This window comes from Chanodichthys erythropterus, chromosome 8, assembly GCF_024489055.1.
Source record: "Chanodichthys erythropterus isolate Z2021 chromosome 8, ASM2448905v1, whole genome shotgun sequence".
Lineage (NCBI taxonomy): Eukaryota > Metazoa > Chordata > Actinopteri > Cypriniformes > Xenocyprididae > Chanodichthys > Chanodichthys erythropterus.
The window spans coordinates 8968036-8990245 of record NC_090228.1 but is presented as its reverse complement, the minus strand read 5'-3'; the positions used below and the strand labels follow the sequence as shown (position 1 = coordinate 8990245).

Sequence of the window (22210 nt, the reverse complement as noted above, 5' to 3'; positions counted from 1 at the left end):
TCCCCGCGGCAGCAGAGTAGTCGCCAAACTCGCCACCAGCACGAGCGCACTAATCCGACCGCTCGTACTTCCTCGTTCGCTCCCGTCTCGTCCCGGCCGGCAACTGCGGCCGCCGAACACAGTTCTCCAGCGGCTCCGGCTCCAAATAACCCTCAAGTTTTATTTTCAGGTTCAAGATCCTCTAAGCATGACACGGAAATACCTTCTCATTTAATTCCATTCTCTTCTGTTCCGTCTTTCCTTCCTAATTCTCAAAAAGGTGTGGAATCCAGTGTGAGGCTGCCTCCACTGAATGTTCCGCCCCCTCTCCCTTTTCCTTTTCCTTCTGGTGATGACCACAGCGTGAGGATGCCTCCGCAGTCAGTCCCACCTATATCTCTTCCTATTTTCCACTCTTTTCCACCTGCTGCAACTCATATTAATCTAGATCCTCAGCCCTCTACGTCTACAGCCCCAGCTCGCTGGCCATCTCATTCCCTTGCGTCAGCGGAACATCTTCCACCTCCTCCTCATGCGGTAGCCCAGGAACCTCCTCCAGTGTCTTCTCAACTTCGCTCACTAATCCTAGCAGGTGCAGATATAGATCTTCCTTCTCTTCTTACATCAGTTCCTATCAATGAATCCCATCGTTCTTTCGAATGCGGCCCCTTAACCATACACCTTAAAGACTCCATCCCCACCACCAAACGAGTACTCACCTTTTCAGAATTCTGCATTGCTTTCAGTTGACTAACAGATATCATATGCGCCATCTTTCCCACAAAACGCAAAGAGTTAAATGACTATCTCTCCATTATAGCCGAGCTCAGCCTCTCTTTCGGTGGTAGTCATTTTTACACATACCATAAACTTTTTTCTGCAAAATGCGCCGCTCGCATAACCCATTGGAACCAGTGCCCATATTGGGGGGCTCTCGACCTAGAGCTTTACAATAAAGTTTTTTTGGGCTGCCGAAGTGTCTCTTGTGCCATTTGCAGATCGATTTCTCACACAACTTCGTCTTGTCCCCAAATAACTCCGGATCCCCCAACTCTCCCGGAACCGGAAGCGCCCAAGTCTACATCATATGTCCCACGTTCCAGGAATGAACGCACCATCAATTTCAACTCAGGGAAACAAGTCTGTATCAACTTTAATAACTTGGGCTGTGTTAGACAACGTTGTCGCTTCCTCCACATTTGTACTTACTGTGGCGGAGCTCATGCCCGTCCTACGTGTCCTGTACGCCGTTCGTCAGCAAATCTAAATAAAAATCTCAAAAAGTATCTCTCTTCTCCTATTATCATTTCTTCTCTTGCAAATGAACTAAAAAACCATCCAGACAAAAACTTCACGCATTACCTCATTTCAGGTTTGAAAGAAGGCTTCGAAATTCCAGCCTAATTTGCGACAATCTTCAATCAGCCTTAGCCGAACCAGACTCCGTAGAGGCCCTCATCAAAAAAGAAGTTGATTCCGGTTTCATGATTGGTCCTTTTGATTCCCCCCCCCCCTTCAAACTTTTCTGCATAAATCCTATCGGGATAGCCACCAGGAAATTCTCGGGTAAAAAACGCATCATAATTGACCTTTCTGCCCCCCATGGGAAAAATCAACCCAGTATCAACAGCTTAATCCCATTAGAAGAATTCTCACTGCATTATCATGACATAGACCAAGCAATCGATCTCATTAAACATGCTGGTACCGCAGCCTGGCTTGCAAAGGTCGACATAATTTCAGCTTTCAAAGTCATGCCCATACACCCAGATTTTTGGCATTTGTTCGGCATTCGCTGGCGTGAACGATTTTATTTTGCAGTCCGTTTGACTTTCGGTTGCAAAAGCAGCCCAAAAATATTTGACACCCTATCAGAAGCACTCTGCTGGATCCTGCAAAACAACTACGCCATTCCCTACCTCATTCATCTCTTTGATTTTCTCATAATTTCCCCCAGCCAAGCTCCCCCAGCAGAACACCTATGCACCGTCCAAAAGGTCGTCTCTCAGTTAGGAGTCCCCCTCTCCCCAGAGAAAACCTCAGGCCCTTCTACATCTTTGGAATTCCTGGGAATCAACCTTGACTCCATTAAGTTCCAAGCCTCTCTTCCCAAGGAGAGAATAATCGCCATTTCTTCAAACTTGCTAGAAGCCCCCCATTGTAGCAAGCGTGATTTGCTCTCTCTTCTAGGTCATTTAAACTATGCCATGCGCATAATTCCTCAAGGCAGGCCTTTCATTTCACATCTCCTGACTCTCGCTACTGCAGCTCAAGATCTCGATGATCTAGTAGAACTAAATCCCCCCTGCCAATCAGATCTAAAACTTTGGATTACTTTCTTAAAACAATGGAACGGGCTCACTTTCTTTTACGACAACATTCTGTCCCAAGCTCATGACCTCTGTCTATTCACTGACGCTGCCCCCTCTGTTGGTTATGGAGGTTTCTACAAAGGCCATTGGTTCGCCTCAACTTGGCCACCCGAGCTTACTCTACTCCCCCATTCTGACCAATCAATTGCGCTGTTCGAGCTATATCCTATAACAGTAGCAGCCCATCTATGGGGCTCGGACTGGTCAACAAAAACCATTTGCTTTCTCTGCGATAACCAAACGGTAGTCCACTGCATCAACAAAGGCCGTTCTAATGCTCCAAAAATTATGCCCCTGCTGAGACGCCTCATTTGGACATCCGCCTGCAACCAATTCATTGTAAAAGCTGAACACATCCCAGGCCATAAAAACCAAATCGCTGATGCCCTTTCTCGTTTTCTTTTCCAGAAATTCAGAACATTGGCTCCAGATGCAGACTCCAACCCGACACCAGTTCCTCCCTTTTCAGAACTCATATTCCAGTAGACCATCCTCTCAGTCATCTCCACACCCTATCAATAGAATCAATATTGCAAGCTGTTTCTCCAAGAACTCTTCAATCTTACTGGACAGCCTGAAATTCTTTTAAAAACTTCCATATAATTTACAACATGGCTTTTCCAGATTTTTCCCTCCTCTCAATTACTTCTTTTATTTCCCACCTGAACAGTACCAAATCCATTCAGCCAGGATCCATTAAAGTCTACCTCAGTGGCATACATTTCCTGTTTAAACTCATCCATGGCCACCAGTGCCCCGCCATCTCAAATCCCCAGACATCCCTTCTTCTCAAAGGCCTTCAAAAAACTCACCCTACCAAACCAGATACCAGGCAACCTCTAACTATCGACCTCTTAGGCAAATGTCTGACCACCATCCGCTCTGGTCTCTTTCCTCCAAACATAACCAGAACCCTGGATGCCATGTTTAATTTAGCCTTTTTCGGCTTTCTTCGAGTTTCAGAGTTTACCACAAATTCTACTTTCAACCCAGCTACCCATCCAACATTCTCAGATCTTCAAATTTTAAATCACGACACGATTCGATTCAACATCAAACAGAGCAAAACCGACCAATTGAAACGTGGCCATTCTGTCTTCTTTTTCAATCTGCCAACACCTATTCAGCCCTACCAGTCCCTTGCCGCTTTCCTATCTCAGAGGCACTCACAAATTAACTCTCCGCTTGACCCTCTATTCATCGACGAGAATAACTTCCCAGCTTCTAGACATTGGTTTCAGAAGAAACTAAAATCTGTTCTCACCAGATCAGGTATCCCCACAAAAAACTTCTCCTCCCACTCTTTTCGCATAGGAGCAGCCACCACAGCCGCACAGAAAGGCCTATCAGAAAACCAGATAAAAATGCTAGGTCGGTGGTCCTCCCACACCTTCGAAACTTATGTGAGATCAAACCTCTTCCATATCAGACAAGCCCACCAAACTCTCACATCCACATAAATCTCGCTGCTTAACAAGCCCCGCAGGACTCACATACATCTGGATGCAGTGAGGGCTCTCCCGTTCAAATGAGCGTGAGTTACCACGCCTGGCGTGAGCTCTCCCATTTTAATCGCAGTGTGGTCCCCCCCATCCAGATGCAACGTGGGCTCTCCCGTTCGAATTGCAGTGTGGGCCCTCCCGTTCGCTAAACAAGAGCTTTCGTGTTTCATTTTTATCATGGGCTCCCCATTCGAATTGCAGTGAGGGCCCTCCCGTTCGAATCGCAGTGTGAGCCCTTCGTTCGGCGCAGTGGGGGCTCTCCCTTTCCGAATTGCAGTGTGATCCTTCATGTTTTTCGTCATGTAGGCTCTCCCATTCGGATCGCAGTGTGGGCCCTCCTATCCGAACAGCGGACTGGAGGAACTCTGTTGTCGTCCTTCGGCAGTCGTGGACCATCGTGTTCCTATGCGATTCTGGCACTCGCTTCAGAGGGAGGGGAGCACTGCGTTCGACACTTTCGCAGGCTCCCCCTCTCTGTTGCCGGGGGAGGGGTTATCGCTGTGGATACCGTTCGGCCCGCTTCTCCGGGGACAAGTACCTCCTTCCTCACTCATGACATTATGAGCCCCCTGTTATTCTGACTCAGGGGACTCCATGTCATGAATGCCACGGAGGGACGTACTTCATCTCTTACATGTGTATCCCTCCAGTCCAAACGCTGCTCCCGCAGGAGCAATTTCGAGCGTCACTGCCGCAGCAGTGCTCGCTCACGACCCAGGTCGATAAACGCAGCAGCGAGATACATCAGAGTTCAACCCACTAAAACTCCCCTACAACTCCTCAGAAGCCATCTACAAACACTTCCTCAATATGGTTACTATCGTCTCTTGTCCCATATCTTCATTGCTCTTTTCATACTCTTTTGGGGGGTATTCCATAATGTAAATCGAATCTGTAAGACTACCAGCTTCATTTGCATCTTTCCAGCTTGCTGTCCTAAATGGAACTTGCGCTTTTTGGGGGGTATATCCAAGCTCGAGTTGAAGCTGCTTCCTCGAGCCCCTCCACAGCGGACAGCAAGCCAAATACGCTTAACCTTATTAGCTTAAAGATTTTATGAGGAAACGAACTCGTGAAGTGAAGTTCACAACGTAATTTCGGGAGGAGTGAACCCATCTAATCTTTCAATTAGTGAAACTCAAACATAATCTCAAGAGGAGGGAACCCTAATCTTTCAATTACATCCAGAGCATATAAGCAGCTACTCATCCTGCTCTGGCATCAGTTGTTTCGATATCCCTCCACCTCCCCAACTCCACCACATAAATTAAGCATCTCATCTATCGTACTCCTCTTTCATGCAATAAGTAGTCCCTGGGGGGTATATCCAAGCTCGAGTTGAAGCTGCTTCCTCGAGCCCCTCCACAGCGGACAGCAAGCCAAATACGCTTAACCTTATTAGCTTAAAGATTTTATGAGGAAACGAACTCGTGAAATAAATGATAAAATACAGTTATTTTAAAGATTCAGCAAAGAAACACTCAACCATGATTGAAATAATATAGGAAATGAATACGGGTCATTTTTGACCCATGTGTGTAAAATTGATATAGACATACAAAAACTGTGTTTGTTTATAAAGTAAGAAAGAAAAAATTAACATAATGATTTTTGACAATCAAAAACAAGATTTTTAAGGAATACCTGGAAGAAATGAATGATAAAATACATTTCTTTTAAAGATTCAGCAAAGAAACACTCAACCATGATTTAAATAACATAGGAAATGAATATGGGTCATTTTTGACCCATGTTGTGCATTTGAAGGGGTTTTCATAGCTTGTGCATCAAAATGTTAAAAAAAAAATCCTTCAAATTATAGTGTCATAAACGCATGTAATTAATAATAGAAACATTTACATTAGAGGATGTTCAGGAGGATTATGAAGATCTGAGGAACGTCAGGGAATATATAAGTGACATGTTTGGTATGTTATTGACAACCTTTTTACCTTTTTATTTTTGTTTGTTTTTTTTTATAGTCACTTTACAGTTTCTGTGGTCATTATCTCATTTAACTTGACTCAGTAGTGATGTGTTCATTATACTTTTTAAAAGCATATATTGATGCATGAATTTGCTCTTGTTTTCTCATAACAGGCTATGATGACATAGAGAAGCCAGAAAAAACAGGGCGAGACTGTATAACTCAAACCACACCCACTGCCTCAAATCCTTTCAAAGTTTTTAAGTGGTCTGCAGAGTTTAAGTCTCTTATACACAAAGTTCATTTCCAGTTTTATGTAACATTCTGTAATGAAATCAAATATTGTATCATGTAGGTGTAACAATTTAATAGCAAAAACTATTTTCCTAACATTATATTAATTTGCATATAATTGTGTTATGATTTCAGATGCTTTATGATGTACAGTAATTTTATACTGCTTCAGTTTTTAACATTCCTTTAACATTAACTTATAAAAATATATGTCTATTGATCGTAGACCCACTGATAGTGTACACAATATTTTACTAAAGATCATTGTAATGTACTTTGGGAAACAAGTTTACAAACAGCAGCTGTGGTCAAGGATCTTTACTTCAGAACAATGTAAAGACACTGAACAAAAGACAGCTTGTTGTTCACTTTATGTCCTGCAGAGGGTTTTGTGACAGTCAGACATACACGGCATGCATGTTTGTTTTATGTTGAATGTGTTGTGTTATTTTGAATTGATTGTAATGTTTTCTGTTTAGCAATAAAATCAGACTGACTATGTGCATGGATATGTGAAAATTCAATAAAATTCTATGAAATATTGTTGACTGGTATTCTGGAAAAGTACTTTGATATGTCTCTGTCTTATCAGTGTTTGTTGTCAGCAGTTAGTTATCAGTGCTTGTATCTCTTCTCTGCAGGTGTGAGACTTTAGCGTTGCATGTACACTGAAGTGTTTCCCACATTCACTCATGACAGCTGGGTGACTGTCAGCACTTTATCATGTGCCTCAGCAAAGTGTCTCTGTAAGGTAGAGGAGGAGCCCTGTTCATAATCAGTGGTGTTCTCTTGACTTGAGGTGAAGTGTGCGCTGCAGTTCCATTTTCACCACAGATTTACAGTGAAGAATTGTGGGGCGCTGTAGAGCTAGGGAGGCCTCAGGCACCTGCTGCCCCGCTTAGTATCATAATATATGCCTGCCAAAGCCATGCACAAGTTTTAATTTGTCCTGCTCACTTTACATCTTAAAATATTATGGAAAATCTGAAAATATTTCTTATAGAATGTTGAACACAATTTATTATTAATGCAGTTTATATAGAGGTCTATGACTGCGTCCGAAAACTGAAAAATGCTGCCTTCCGAGGACACATTTCAAGGTAGTAAGGCATCAAGGCACGTCCGAATCCAATGTTAGCTTCACTTCCTCTCTCATGAGATACCTTCCTCAGATCGATTTTTGAAGGAAGCATAGATGTATCCTTAGCTGCCTTTGATATCCCACAATCCTGTGCTTTCTATTCTGTGACAGTTGAGCTAAAAAAATAAAGATGGTTTGTAGAGCTGGAAGAGATAAAGAGCTTAGCCTCTCAAACCCAATTAATTTTCAGAAAAGTTAAAATATGATATGAATCAATGATAGTTTATTGAAACCAGTCCCCCTACTGACCAGAACAGGGACTATTCAACGCTCAAAAAAAGGCTGGTCACATAAATGATGGCTTTAAAGAACAGTTGGCTATATAGATGTGGACCAATGGAACAGCAACATACTTCAGTACATACTGGATCAGTGTGTTACCCCGTCACTATCTGATGTTGCTGTTCAGCTTTTTTTTCCACAGACTGATCTGCATTTATTACATGCAGATCAGTCTGTGGAATGTTGGAATGTCTGAAAAAAAATTCTGAAGTAATCAAGTAACCTGATTATTGTCTCTGAAAATGCAGTGAACTGAATGAACAGGGCTGTTCACACAATGTATTTATGCATTTAAAAAAGCAAGATGCAGACCAGAAAAATTAAAGACTGTATAAAATGTATACAGTATAAAAATTGAAAATCCTCAAACAAAAATGTTTTAGTGGAACCTTTGACTTTTTTTTTTTTCCTATTACTGCAACAGATTTTCATTTGAATTAAGTCTTGTAATGTGGCTTTGGTACACTCTCAATGTACTATTTATGTAATTTAAAACTAAAAGAAACATCCCACAGTGAAGCAGCAGAGTTTTATTGTGCCTCATGTCCTCCTTCATCCTCCACTCTCACTCTCTTTGCCTTTGTGTCTCTGTGTTTTTTGCTGCTTGTTCTACATATCTGATCTTTGACTCTTCAGCCTAATGGTCTTCTGGCCTGCTGTGTGATGATCTCTCTTTCTCTCTCTCAGGTCAGTTTTTGTTGGAAGAGTCTCGTCTGGGAGAGGCAGCAGTAATGGCTCAGAAAGCTGCAGAGCTGGACAGTTCTGAGTTTGACGTGGTGTTCAGCGCTGCTCATATGCTCAGGTGTGTGTGTGTCTGTCAAACATTCACATCGCTACATCGGCACACTGTTGCATCAGGTGGACTCTACTTGTTATTGATCACTCTCTGTGGGTTTATTTTGCAATAATGACCAGCTGAATTAACATTATTCTGATTATTCCACAGCTATCTGGCAAATAAATTCATGGACACATTGATTGTTGTTTTAAAAAAATTAAAAGCAACCTAATTCATTATTCTAATGAGGCAGCAGAGTCTTATGAGAGAAATTAACAGTTTTTACTACAAAAAATAATGGCTGTTCAACCAGAATCAGTCATTCTGGATTTTTATTATAAGAAAGAACTAAACACTTTCTGTTCCAGTAAGCGTTTAACACAGTCTCACCTGTTGTAAAACCTCAAGGCCTGGTTCCACAGACAGGGCTTGGATTAAGCCAGGATTAGGCCTTAGTTTATTTAGGACATTTATAGCTTTTATCAGGTAAAACAGCTCAAACATGCATTTTGGTCTGGGACTATAGCTTAAATCTTGTCTGTGAAACTGGCCCTGGTTTCACAGACATCTTAAGATAGTCCCAGACTGAAAATACATGTTTGAGCTGTTAGCAACTTGCACTGATATATCTTAAAATATTTCAGGTAATATTTCACACCAGTAATGTTTCTCTCTCTCTCTCTCTCAGGTGTGTTGCATGCTGGGTAGCGAGAGTGTGGCGTTTGGGTTGCATGTGGGGGAGCGCACGGTTTTTCAAGATTTTTTCTGATTTAACCGTTGTTTGTCTTTTTCTTTTCCTTTTTTTCCCCCCAATTCTTTGGGCATTATTTTTCTTATTTCCCTTTTGTTTTAGGTTTAGTCAGTGTGATTGAGTGAGTGGGGAGCGTGAGGCTGTAATGACGTCTGCCCCGGAGCGGGGAGCGTCGCCTCTCTCTCTCAGGAATGGGTTCAGGTGTGCGCCGGAATCAGGCGCAACCATAGAAGATGTTCTCCTCGCCGTCGCGGACCAAATCGGCCACGAAAACATAAACTCGGCCTCTAGGATGAATAAAGCTGTTGTAGTGTTTCTAAAAAACGAACACTTAGTAAAAACTATGATTGAAAACGGAATTTGGGTTAAGGAAACGTACGTGCCCGTCACACCCTTATCTGCCCCGGCTACAAAAGTCACGGTTTCAAATGTACCGCCTTTTATTTCTAGTGATTCAATTGTAAAGGAGTTGTCTAGATTCGGGAAAATTGCTGGAAGGGTGAAAATGATTCCGCTCGGATGCAAGAACGCATCGCTAAAACACGTGTTGTCTTTTAGGAGACAACTGTAGGCTATATGTTTCTAACTTCGCCGGACAAAACACTCGATGTCTCTTTCCGTGTGTCTCACGGAGACAGTTCATACATGCTGTACGCGAGCACTGACAGTTTACGCTGTTTTGAGTGCGGAGATATCGGCCACAAACGCTTCGTCTGTCCACATAAACAGCGCGCCGAGGAGAACCAGGGCCCGCGGACAGATGAGCAACAAATTGTAACGACGGAAGGCAGTGTACAGGCAGAGACGGCCAAAGTGATTAACACTGAGGTAAGTGAAGCGGTTAATGTTGTTAATGATAGTCAAATGCCTAGTGTCAGTGCTGTAAGTGTTCAGCAGAGTTCTGATGGTGCTAAAGCTGAAGAGGCTTTGAGTAAGAGGTGTGTGGAGAGTAGTGATGATGAGGTGGATGGACAGTCTGAAGTCACTGAAGGAAGCATTAGAGATGATGAATCCTGTTTTGATGTGGATATGGATAAGGCTTATGAAGGAGAGTTGTATACTGTTGAACAGATTAACAACTTCTTGGATGAAACCAAAGGCAAAAGTGTTGAACTTGTAGAGTTTTTCCCTGATTTAAACAAGTTTGTTGATTCAGTGATAAAAATTCGCAGTGAGTGCAGCAATGAAGTTCTGTCCCAACAAAAGAGATATAGGTTGAAGAAACACATAACGGCAATTAGGCAAAGTTCAAAGAAAGTTCGAAACAAGAGAAGTAAATTAAAATAAGGATCACATGGGTGTCTACAACTTTTTCGGGTTTCTCTTTACTTTTCTGATTTTATTTGATCTCCTTCCCTCTTTTATTTCTATGGATATCCTGAGAGTAGGATCTTTGAACATAAATGGGGCCAGGGATGGAAATAAATTAGCTTTGTTAAAAGAGTGTATTGGACCTAAAGAGATTAATGTGATGTTTCTTCAAGAAACACACAGTGATGAAGCAAATGAAACAGATTGGGGTTTGAGGTGGGATGGTGAGTGTGTTTTAAGCCATGGCACTAATGTAAGTGCAGGGGGGGCAATACTTTGCTCAGTGAAAACAAAGATCAATATTTTATCAAAACGGGAAGTAGAAAAAGGAAGGCTCCTTGTTTTAAAAGTAGAAATAAACAGTAAGGTTTTTGTTTTTATTAATATTTATGCTCCCACAGTAGGAATTCAACTGTTTCAGAAACTTAAGAAAGTTCTTTATGATTTAGATCAAGATGATTTTTTAATTATGGGTGGGGATTGGAACTGTACTGTACATTTTATCACTGACAGGAATGGTGAAGAACCTCATCCATCATCTGCCCTATCCCTGAAAAATGTTATAAAACAATCAGAACTCTTTGATATTTGGAGAGGAAAGAATGAAGGAGTGAAACAGTACACCTGGATTAGAGTTACTAACAATAGAATTAGTGCTGCTCGTCTCGATAGATTTTATATGAAGAAAACTATGTATAATAGAGCAATGGACACACAAATAATCCCAAACGTTATCTCAGACCACCATATGATCACTTTACATGTGTTATTGTCACATACAACCCCTCGTTTTTATTTTTGGAGGTTTGACACCAAACTTCTTTTAGATCATGACTTCTGCGAAAATTTTAAACAATTTTGGAGTTATTGGGTAACTCAAAGTGATTTTAACAATGTCCTGCAGTGGTGGGAAGTGGGGAAAGCTCAGATTAAACTTTTTAGTCAGCAATTTTTATCACATACAAGAAACAAGCTTAAATATACTGTATATGTTTTAGAAAAAGAGATATGTGAAATTCAAAATAGCCTGATGAACCAAAATGATCCTTGTTTACAAGAACGCTTAAAGACAAAAAAACAGGAATTAAGAGATCTATTTCAGGAGAGGGTTAAAGCAGCTTTGGTCAGAGCACGGTTTATATCGGTGCAGGATATGGATGCTCCAACAACCTTCTTCTTTAACTTGGAGAAAAAATACTCCCAATCCAATGTTATGCATGGCATTCGAAAAGCAAACGGGACAGTTACCTCAGATCCTCAGGAGATGAGAAGGCTTGCTGTGGACTTTTACACTAATTTATATGCAAAAGAAGAGACTGACTTCTATCCATCAAGTGACTTTTTTAATGGTCTGCCAGTATTGGATGAACAAACTGCACAAACTCTTGAAAGTGACCTGTGTTTCGGAGAAGTGACGGAAGCAGTTCATCAGCTTAATAAAGGGAAAGCTCCAGGCATTGATGGTCTGCCGGCAGAGTTTTATAAGTCCTTTTGGGAAGTTATTGGGCAAGATTTGGTTTGTGTTTTAAAGGAAAGTTTTAATCTGAATATGCTCCCTAAAAGTTGTCAGCGGGTCGTTCTCTCTCTAATCCCCAAAAAAGGAGATTTGCTTATGTTAAAAAATTGGAGGCCTGTGTCTGTAATCACTACAGATTACAAAATACTGTCTAAGTGCTTTGTTAACAGACTTAAAGTGTTAGACAAGTTAATTTTTGAAGACCAAGCTTATTGTATTCCCAAGAAATCTATTTATGATAACCTGTTTTTAATGAGAGATATTTTAAGGTATACAAAACCGTACAATGTGGACTTTGGGATTGTTTCTCTTGATCAAGAGAAAGCTTTTGATCGTGTAGATCACCACTATCTCTTTTATGTTCTAAAATGCTATGGTTTTGGTGAAAAGTTTTTATCTTGGATAAAGGTGTTATACCATGACGCTTCATGTTTGATAAAAGTTGGAGGAGGGTTAAGCGTTCCTGTAAAAATGGAGAAAGGCATTAGACAGGGATGTCCGATGTCAGGACAGCTTTACAGTTTAGCAATAGAACCTTTACTTTGCATGATAAGGAAAAAATTAAAGGGCATAGTTATATCAGGAGGTTTAAGAAAAGAAGCTTTTGTTCTCTCTGCTTATGCTGATGATGTTGCTGTTGTAATTAAAAATACAGAAGATGTGCAATGTTTAGAAGAAAGCTTAGAAATGTATGGCAAACTTTCTTCTGCCAAACTTAACTGGGAAAAAACAGAAGCCTTATGGTTTGGATCCAAAAGTAATGATATTTTTAACTTACCTAAACTTCCAAAAAATGTTAAATGGAATAAAATAGGTTTTAAATATTTAGGGGTATTTTTAGGTAATGATGACTTTGAAAAGAGAAATTGGGAGGGATTAGTAGATAGGGTCCGCGCTAAGTTGTCTAAATGGAAATGGTTGCTACCCCAGCTTTCGTATAGGGGAAGAGTTCTGATCGCCAACAATTTGATCGCCTCAACACTCTGGCATAAGTTCATGGTCCTCGACTCACCGATGGTTTTAATCAGAGAGATTCAAAAGATGCTGGTGGACTTCTTCTGGCCTGGACAACATTGGCTAAAGCCAGCGATGCTCTACCTGCCGGTGCATGAAGGTGGACAGGGACTCATCGACATAAAGGCGAGGCTGGCAACCTTTCGATTGATGGCGGTCCAGCGCCTCCTCTATCATCAGCCTCACGTGTGGATGGACGTTGCGTGTGCCCTGCTTCTCAAGACCAGAAGAATGGGATTGGACAGACAACTGTTTTTAATGAATTTTAATGGAACTTCACTCGGAGGACTTACACCCTTTTATAGTAATATACTGGAGCTGTGGCAGACTTTTAATTTTTCCAGAGAATGGGGGAGTCCTGATGCCTGGATCCTGAAAGAGCCCTTATTTTTTAATGATCTTTTACACACTGTTTGTTTGTCCTCTGATGCCATTAGAGTCGCACTGATTAGTGCTGGGTTATCAAAGGTATCCGATCTTAGAAGAGGATGTGAATGGATGGAGGCAAAGGAACTGGCTGATATGGTGGGCTTCAGATCCGTAAGGACCACCCAACGGTTGTTTAACGAACTAGAGTTGGCACTCCCAAGAGCCGCAAGAGACTTTTTAAATGTTACTGCTCCAAAAACCTGTAAAGAGGCGTATGGTTTCCCTGATTTTAAAATCTCCCTAAAGGATGAGGATTGGGAGGAAACACAGTGAATATGAAAATCCCAGAGTTGAGTTGTTTTAGAACGTTAACCAGGAAAACCCTTTACAGAGTGTGTGTTAAAAACTGCAACTATAAAATTTTTAAAGACTTCAAAGGAACAAAATGGACTTCAGTGTTGGAGTCAGACTCTTCCCCGAGAGGAAGCTGGAGGTCCCTGTACAAAAGACCCATTGAGAAGAGAATAGGAGATCTTCAATGGAGAATTGTATATGGGATATTAGCTACGAACAGACACATAGCACGGTTAGATCCTTTAGTTGGGGAGGGATGTCCTTTCTGTGGTGAGTCTGAGAGTGTTTTACATGTTTTTATGCAATGTTCTCGTTTAAAAAATATTTTAGGATTGGCAAAATGTTGGAGTATAAGACTGGTGGGTTGTTTTAGTTTTAATCTGTTCATTTATGGCCCAAAGTACTCCGTTGATAAAAGGATGAAAGTGATTATTTTAAATTTTTTGTATGGTTTAATCAAGCTTGCAATTTGGGTTACAAGGAAAAATAAAGTGGAAGCAAAGGGGGGTGAAACAGATCCTGTTGTCATGGTTAATTGTTTTATTAAAAAAAGACTAACGTTGGAATATGCTTTTTACAAACTTACTAATAATGTGATGTTTTTTATCATTTTTGGGGAGTTGATGGGTTTTTATGTGAACCTGATGGTTTTGAAGGATTTAAAATTAACATTTTTTGAGAAGGTTTGTAATTGAGTGTTTAAGGTCTTTTATTGTTTATTTATTTATTTATTCATGTTTTTATAGCTTGGGAATGTATAAACTTATGTGTTTTTTTTCCCATAAAAGTAAAAAAAAAAAAAAAAAAAAAAAAAAGCTATTTTGTAATGTATAAATAAAGGACATTCTAAAAGTCAAAAAGTCTCCCTCTCCCTCTCTCTCATTTCTAAAGAGCTATAAATAAGTTTTACATGATGGTCTTCTATTCATTATAATATATCATAATAAAAATAATGTTAATATTATTTATGGAAACCTTCAGAGGCCATTTTTTTTTTTTTTTTTTTTTTTTTGTCTTGTGATCACAATTTAATTTTTCAAGTGATATCAGCATTATAAACGCTGGCTCAATTTTCTGATATCTAATAAATAAATCATGCATTGATCACTTTTTCTCAGGTTGCAAATGATTTAACATCATTCTATGCAGGCATCTCAGTCCCTCAAGCTTGGTGACAGTAAAACTGATCACACATTTGGAGTTCTGATTTGATAAACATTGATTTGAATATTAGTGACAGACATGTTAGGTTTAGCGAGTTACATGAGCATTTTTCCCAAAAAAGATAAAATGAATCACTCATTCACGACCCAGCAGCATAAACGCTATGTTATGTCAAGATCACAAGAAAATGAAGTTGTGATCACGACAAACAAGACAGAAAAAACCCTAAAAGCTTTTTTGGGTTACCATATTAGTGTCAGGCATATTTCGTTATGTTTGTTCTTATTTCATTTTCATTGACTTTTAGTTTGTTATTAACACACAATTGCCTGTGTGTTGAATTAAAGACTTTAAGAATATTTATTTTTTCATCTTTGTGCGTTTATGTACAGCACTTGTGACAAGTAGCCTCTTAAACAATACCAAGAGTTCAGCTGCAGAAAAATTATGTAGAGGGACAAAAAGGAATACATCAGATTTAATAGTTTAAGCTCAATCAACATCACTTGTGGCATAATTTTGTTTACCACAAAAATAAATTTCTACTTGTCCCTCCTTTTTAAAAAAAAAAAAAAAAAAAATTGGGGAAGAGAATGGGGGCCAATCCGTAAACTTACTATCTCAATAATATAAAAACAAAACGTGAACAATGTGTGTTAACAAAAATTGCTAATTCAGTTGTTGAGTGCTTCTCTGAGGCTTAAAAGCATGAAGGCAATGAGTCATCTGATGCTGCAACGCGTATCATCTCAACAGCCTTTGAGATCTCGCTCCTCTTCCATGCCTTGTTCTGCAGAGAGCATCCAAACAGCCTGTCCTGTCCTGTAGGCAACAAATGCAATGTTTATGTTTGTTCAATAAAAGCACAAACACCCTCACAAAGAGAGCTGTTTCCCCCTTATACTATCGATACTGCGTTGCTTGCCCTGCCTCTGAGCAGCCCAGAGCCGTGGTCTGTACTTGCTGTGGCCTCCCAGTGTTATCTAGATGCCCACAGCCCTTCTTTGCTCGCGAGCAACAGCCAACTTTTCCTCCACGACCTGTTTCCCCACCAGTGTGTTTGGCCTCGCTGGGGCAAGGCGCCAGTCTACACGTTACCACAGACAACAGCAACCACAGAGATTCGGCTGCTTTTTGGGCTTCATGTGGGCTTCACGTCATGTGCAAACATGGGTTTCATGTGACGTTACTGTATTTTATCGCCGCCATATTTGTGTCCGGTCACAGCTGCGCGCCCTGTTTAAGTCTATGGTGACAGCAGCTACAACTACCAGAGGAAGGCCAACGAAACCCTCTCAGAAGGTTCACAACAAATTTACAATATGTCTGGGATATGTGGTGCTGTTAGCCATTTCAACAGGCCTCAGAACTGCAAATTTATTTGATCCCAAAGGAGTTAGATCGGCGGAATTATTGGCTTCATTCAGAAAGGACCATACCACTGGCAGCCAAACAGCAATGCACAACATTAATAACTGCTGGGACTGCAATTTACATAACATTATAATTGTATACAATATTGTATTAAAATATTGTGAATTCTAGTTGCTGTGTTTCAGCGTGTTATTACAGGATGAACAAATTCACGACACGAGCTGACTACATTAACTATAGTTCAAGTACATGTGTGCATGATTTTGTGCAAAGACAAAATTACAACTTATATATCTTGTATAAATATATATATGAATTACCCTAAATAGGATGTGTTCCTTGAGTTAATTAACCTTCTAGCAAAGTGCTTCAGTTTACGGATGTTCATTCAGCTCATGCAGCATAATGTTATCAAAATGAGATGATTTGAGAAAAAAATCTGTTATTGTTCGTGATCCTTATTAATCAAAGCATGTGTTGCTGAATATAATACGAGAACAATATAAGAGCTAGTTATTAAAAATAATGCATTCATTTTTTTTTTTAAAAATATGAAAGTTTTAATATTAAACATTTTAATGACTTAATCATTGCTGTTTGAGCTGCGCACGCTGAAGTTGAAGAGAATAAAAACCCATACACTGAAAGTTAATTAACTCAACGGAACACATCCTATATACAATAATTAAGATATTTATACAAAATTAAAATAATATTACAACTAGTATTTGCACAAAATCACGCATATATGAACTTGAAGTAATGTCATGGAACTCTGAAACACAGTAAGCCCAAATAATTCACAACGTTATTTTACAAGTATATACGATTATAATATAATTTATAAGAAGACAGTCCCAATCAAATGTTTTGCCTTGCTTTTTGAGTGCTCGCGCTGAAGCTATAGACCACTTTGGAGCAGACGTCACAATTACGTCACTTGCAGCTGCGCGCGCATACTGGTTGCAGAAAAATAGCGGTAGCAATTGAAGGAAAATGTGCAAAATCCACAGAATAAGAGAAAAATGTTTTGTGCCTCTGGATGTTGGAATCGGAATGCAAAAAATATAGTCTTCATTTTTAAAGAAAACCATCGTTGAAAACGTCCTTTGAAGATAAACAGAGACGTTTCACAGACTTGACTGATGACACCTGCAAGGACTATTAAAGTAGGAATTTGATGTAAACAGTAAGTCTACATAATTCACATATGCAGTTCAGAGGACATACATACATAGCAGTTACACGGCATGAAATAATTATAATTAAAATAATTTAAACCTATAATATTTTACATAGATAACTTTTAAACATAATAATTTTTATTTCACAATTCTACTTTTTTTTTCTTGCATTTGCGTGTTTATTACTCCCAGTTCGGACTTTATAACTCGCAATTGTGAGTTTATTTCACAATTCTGAGGGGGAAAAAGTCAGAATTGCGGGATAAATTGCAATTCAGAAAAGACAGAATAACGAGTATATCTCACAATTCTGTTTTTCTTTGTAAGAAATGTGAGATGTAAACTCAGATTTGCGAGAAATAAAATTCAGAATTGTGAGATATAAACTCGAAATTAACTTTTTTTATTCTTTTATTTCGTGGCTTCCATAGACTTCTACTGCTCAACTGTCATTTTCTGCAACCAGCTAGGCTCCGCCCACAAAAAACGTCATCGCTGTTTGCAAACACCAAATTGGTCTATATGATCATCAGCTCTGTGGGTTATTTACCTCAACGAAACACATCCTTTATAAGAATAATCAGATATTTATACTTTATAAAATTAATATTACAAGTTTTATCTGCACAAAGTGACGCGAATGCACAAGTGAAGTTTGAACAAGTTATGTAATGAATGTTTAACTCCAGTAGACGCGCTCTTCCCACAACAACACGTTGAAACAACAACATAGAGAATTCACAACATTTTATGACAATAGTGTTCTCGTTATAAAGTTATGTAAATTACGGTCCCAGCAGTTATTAATGTTGTGCATTGCTGTTTGGCTGCCAGTGGTGTGGTCCTTTCTGAATGAAGCCAATAATTCCGCCAATCTAACTCCTTTGGGATCAAATAAATTTCACTCAGTGCCCAAGGAAGTCGACCGGAAGTTGAAGTCGGCCGCGTGCCGCCATCTTGTAGCAGAACTTCACTTGCGTTAGCATCCCATTGACTCCCATTCATTTTGGCGTCACTTTGACAGCGAATAACTTTACATCTGAGGCGTTTAAAGACTCCATTTGTCCATTATTTATTTCTAAAGATACACGACAATGTATAAAGGGCTCCATTACCTTCTATGTTACATTATGGCCCCGTAGAAACAGTTTTTGTAAAAAATAGGCTAACGATTGCGTCATAACCACTCGACTCTCTGTCGCACAGTAGAGAAATTACCGTACAGAAAGGAGGAGAAGCTCGCAGGCAATAGTATGCATTAACTTAATATGGCGTACTGGCGTTACATTTTAAAATACTATACAAAATAATTAATCAGAATAACGGGCTGATGACTTCCTTGTTCTATGAAGTCCCTCCTTCAGAAATACGTAACGAGTTCTGATTGTGCCAGCGGTTCCTGTGTTGTGATTCGACAGCAGCTTAGCGCTCCTTGCCCGGAAAGGTCACGCCTCTTACCATAACGTATGCTGCACATAGTTTTACTTGTGGATTATTGTGGTGTTGAATGAACACAAAAGACAATAATTCCCGAGACTGAACTCTTTAATCTCCACAAGCAGCGACAGAAAATGTACAACGTTAGCACTCACTCAGAAGAGTACCTCATATGGAAAACAGCCATATACATAAACATAGTCCCCTCTTGTGGCCATTATGTGCACTGCAGTCCAACATTAACTATTGCAGTAAGGATACCACAATTATAATTTTCGGGAACCGAGTTAAACAGAAATTGTAAGTACAGCGTCCCTGGGAAGGCCAAACAAAGGTGATTGGACTGCGGGATGAAAATAACACCGTTTCGACGACATGGCGACAAACACACTCTACAAACGCAACTCTTGTGTATGTGGGCGGAGGTTAGTCAAAAAACTGTTTTAGTGACGTCATTAAAGAAGGAAGTAGAGGGATGTAGTCCAAACTGGCCGTTCGATGTAGGCGACTTCTGATAAATAAAATATCTCGCTTGGCATTGAACTTTGAGCATTAAAATTTTACAGATTATATTTATACTCTAACAACAACATTACACACTAACTAAAGTTTGAAACATGGGATCACGAAGAATGGGACCTTTAAACAGGGCGCGCAGCTGTGACCGGACACAAATATGGCGGAAGTGACATCTTTGAAACCCATGGATAGAGGGTATGCACGTGACGTCACCGTCGACCGTTACGACTGCGGTCACGCCCACTGAGTGGCAGCATTGGTTTTCAGCGTGAATGTCGCGCAAAACACATTCAAAACGGAAAAGAGCTTTGCGACTGACTGTACAAATAGCTTTGGCACAAAACCAGAGGTATATATTTAAAGACTGACGAAAGCTACAGAAAAAAAATAAGCAAATGGATCACTGCAATTCACAGAAACAGCTGGACTCCAGGCAGAGAAACATGTTTTGCAGTTATCATTTTGTGTGGAATTGTTGGATTTTGAGGTAAAATCATACCATATATATTGAATTGTTATTATGTTGACAACTCATCAATTAAATATTTTCCATCTTATATTCTGCATAATTGGGTGTTTTTAAATAAACACTGACAAAAACTATTCTATAAAACTATATAAGTTTTAGGGCTGGACAATATGAAGATATAACATTGATATACATGATTACTCAGATTTAAACTTACCTATATTGTAGTTATATAAAATATTCACAGGCAGATTTGCTTTATGTATTTCCCCGGAGTTGAAATCAGGCACATATAAATGTCAGGAAACACGACTCCTGTCTGCATGTCAATATCCATGGATTAGGTTTATTTGACAATTTGGAAGGAACACTTTCGAGTCCAACCTTTAGTATAATCGTTTGTTTTACTCGAGTTTTCGCAGTTTCCCCAATTAAATCCAGTCACGCTGCAGGTTTTTTAGCCACTCAGTCCAGCTGAGGGAGCGCGTTTTCGGCAGGAAAGTGACGTCGATGCATATGCACGTGACGTCACCGTCGACCGTTACGACTGCTGTCATGGCCACTGAGTGGCAAAAGACTTTAGGGGCTCGCACACTGAACGCGAAGCTCAGCGCCTCGCCACGTCTTTAAAATTCGAACGCATTGTTATGAGTGTACGCACACCGGCGGCGACATTCGGCGCCTGTCCGCGGCGCCCAGCTACGACTCAGGAAAAAAATATAAAACAATTGCTGCGTCCCAATTCGCCTACTTATACTACGTCTACTTATACGTCCTATATGTACTGTTTTTGTAAAGAAAAAGTACATACTTTTGAGTGTGTAGCAGAAGAGTATGCAAGCTTTGGGACATACTACCTCGTCATAATTGCGTCTTTAACGGACGTTTTGTCACTTAGTTACGCAACCTGTAACTGTTTAAACTACCCTGTCAATCATCTTATCACAGTTAAAATCCTCCACATTCAATTTAATTTCCTACCGTTTCGGAGAGAAATGTAGTCGCACGTTTATCTGCCAGTCATGGGTCTTTCATGCAGAGAACTCTCCTCATCATAATGATACATTTAAAAGTTAATGACCAAACGCATCGTTATAAAAGTTCACAATGCTGTTGCAGATGCAATATAATGTGGATAACATTTAATAAATATCTTTTCGTCAGGTTATACTGATTATTATTCATTCAAGCACCTTTATCTTAACCGCTCTGCTCAACCGTCGGTCTCGCACATCCGTCATGTTTGTAGTTTTTTAACACTTTTTATTCGTTTTTGTAGTTCTAATCGAATCCTCGTCCACAGCGCAATGTGTTATGGGCAATATTAGCCGTTAGAAGTGTGCACGGATCTGCACTTCGAATTCTAACCGGAAAAAGTAGACCATCCGGGTATCTTTGGAATACTCATTTCAACATACTTAGATTTGGGACATACTAATTCTTTTTTCGAATACTATTTAGGACGGATAGTATGCGAATTGGGACGCAGCAAATGCGTTCGAATTTGAAAGACGTGTCGCGGCGGTGTGCGAGCCCCTTGAGCAGCAGCATTTTTGAGTGTGAATGTTGCGAAAAAACATCCAAAACACATCCAAAACGGGAAAGAGCTTTGTGATTGACGACTGTACAAATAGCTTTGACACAAACCCTGAGGTATATATTTAAAAACTGCAGAAAGCAACTGGGAAAAAAGCAAATGGATCACTGCAATTCACAGAAACAGCTCGACTCCAGACAGAGAACCATGTTTTAGTTATCATTTTGTGTCAAATTGTTGGATTTTGAGGTATTGTATTGTTATATATTAGTTTGACAACTCATCAATTAATTATTTTCCATCTTATATTCTGCATAATTGGGTGTTTTTCAATAAACAACACTGACCAAAGTATACTATAAAACTATGTTTTAAGGCTGGACAATATGACAATATAACATTGATATAAGTGATTATGCGGATTTAAACCTACCAATATTGTTGTTTATTGTAGTAATATTGTAGATATAAAATATTCACAGGCAGATTAGCTTTAAATGTGTCTCCGTCGAAATCAGGCACATATAAATGTCAGGAAACACGACACCTGGCTGCATGTCAATATCCATGGATTAGGTTTATTTGACAAGTTGTAAGGAACACATTCAGTTCGAACCTTTAGTGTAATTCGTTAGTTTTACTCACGTTTTCGCAGTTTCCCCTGTTAAATCCTGTCACAGCAGGTTCTTTTGCAGTTGTAGCACAGTGAAGGCCTCTGTGCTTACATCTCAATGCCAGCTCAGTATTGGTAATGAGTAATGAGTCGGCGTTCTGACGTAGAACCTGGAAGTGCTGGACGTAAACAACATTTGAGAATGACACAAAAGAGAAGATATTGTTGAATAAAGTTGTTCTCGTCACTTCATACAATTAAGTTTGAACCACTGTAGTCAAGTTGACCATTTTAACAATGTCTTTAGTACCTTTCTGGACCTT

At 39.8% G+C, this 22210-nt stretch overlaps 1 pseudogene; it reads left to right on the top strand.

Moving 5' to 3' along the window:
- Positions 1-348: 348 nt before the first annotated feature.
- Positions 349-22210, top strand: part of LOC137024482 (uncharacterized) — a 108288-nt pseudogene continuing 86426 nt past the window's right edge.